A 2,036-nucleotide genomic window follows, 5' to 3' on the forward strand; every position below is an offset into this window, starting at 1 on the left:
ACTAGAGTCCTTGTTACAGAAAGTTCAGTGAAAAAGACCTTAAGGTGAAGTTCCTTCATACTTCAAAATGGGCATTTATTCTGCCAAGACCTATATATATCAGTCCTAGCCAGTGCATTCTTGTAATTACCTGGCTCCTGAAGATAACAACCACAGTTACTTCATTGGAGAAAGACGAAAATTTCTGAAAGATCCCTTACAACTATGCTGCCCTGTGACTGCCAAGGTTGAATGTGGGGAAAAGGGGGAGGGAGGAAGAAACGTTCTTCCCACATGTTTCCCTCCCCTCCACAAAGCTATTTCCTGAATGAACCTTCTTCTAACTCAAAAACACAAACAAAAACAACCCCCTCCCCCCACAAAATGAAAAACCAAACTCGTTGCAATAGAGTCCTTGCAACTCATGGCAAACCCATGTATCACAGAATGGAACTGCTCCATAGTGTTTTCTTGGCTGTAATATTTGTGGAAGCAGATTGTCAGGCCTTTCTTCTGCGGTACCACTGGCTGGGTTTGAGTCACCGACCTTTAGGTCAGTAGATGAGCTCAAGCCATTCACACCACCCAGGAACCTTCCTTTAACTCAGAAGAACTTCAAATGCTTTTCTTCCTTTCTCTCTTCCTAGTGTTGTCACATGCTGTTGTTGTTAGGTGCTGTTGAGCCAGTTCTGACTCATAGTGATCCTATGCACAACAGAACAAGACACTGCCCAGCCTTGAGCCATCCTCACAACCACTGCTATTCTTCAGCCTGTTGTTGCAGCCACTGTGTCAATCCATCTCATTGAGGGTCTTCCTCTTTTTTGCTTACCCTCTACTTTACCAAGTATGATGTCCTTCTCCAAGGACTGATCCCTCCTAAAAACATGCCCAAAGTATGTGAGACGGAATCTCGCCATCCTTGCTTCTAATGAACATTCTGGTTGTACTCCTTCCAAGGCAGGTTTGTTCTTTCTTTTGGCAGTCCATGGTTTATTCAATATTCTTCTCCAACACCTCAATTCAAAGACGTCAGTTCTTCAGTCTTCCTTATTTGTTGTCCAGCTTTCGAATGCATATGAGGCGATTGAAAACACCATGGCTAGGGTCAGGCACACCTTAGTCCTCAAGGTGATATCTTTGCTTTTCAACACTTTAAAGAGGTCTTTTGCAGCCAATTTGTCCAATGTGATGTATATAAGCACAAGGAAACATGTACAAGGGTAATTATTTGAGCACTTCTTGTAATAACCAGAATTTGAAGCCCAAATGTATGTCAAAGAGGAATAGATTAATAAAATGTGGTACTCATACAACTAAGTACTATCTAGAAGTTAAAAGGAATGAATAAAATGTATATTATATCTATAAAACAATACTCATCAACATAGATAGACTTTAAAATGTTATTGTCTGGTTACATGCATCCTTTACTGTTGATGTAAATTATAAATACTCTTACACAAAAGCAATATTATATATTTTTACAAATATTTGTAAAAATACTATGTAAAAAATCAAGCCCATTGGCATCGAGTCAATTCTGACTCATAGTGACCCTATAGGACAAAGTAGAACTGTCCCATAGGGGTTCCAAGGCTGTAATCTTTATGGAATCAGACTGCCACATCTTTCTCCCACAGAGTGACTGGTGGGTTTGAACCACTGACCTTTCAGTTAGCAGTCAAGCACTTTAATCATAGTGCCACTAAAAAAAAAAAATAGGGCTCCTTAAATATTATATACCCAAAAAACCCATTGCTGTTGAGTCAGTTAATATATAATTATATATAAATATTATATAAATATATATAATTATATATTATGTGTATATGCATATATATTTAATCACAAAAATAGACTGCTGTTATGCATACGGATTAAGTGATAATGGTTGCCTCTGGGGAGGAGGGAAATGAACCTGGGGATGGAGGTAAAGGAGATTTCAAGCATATTATAATATGTTGCTCCTTTAATAAGAAAGAAAAGCAAATATGAGTTAATGTTAACCATTACTAATTCTTTTCTTTGCTGTAATTTTTAGTTTCTTAAAATAA

The sequence above is a fragment of the Elephas maximus genome, chromosome 1, assembly GCF_024166365.1.
Source record: "Elephas maximus indicus isolate mEleMax1 chromosome 1, mEleMax1 primary haplotype, whole genome shotgun sequence".
Lineage (NCBI taxonomy): Eukaryota > Metazoa > Chordata > Mammalia > Proboscidea > Elephantidae > Elephas > Elephas maximus.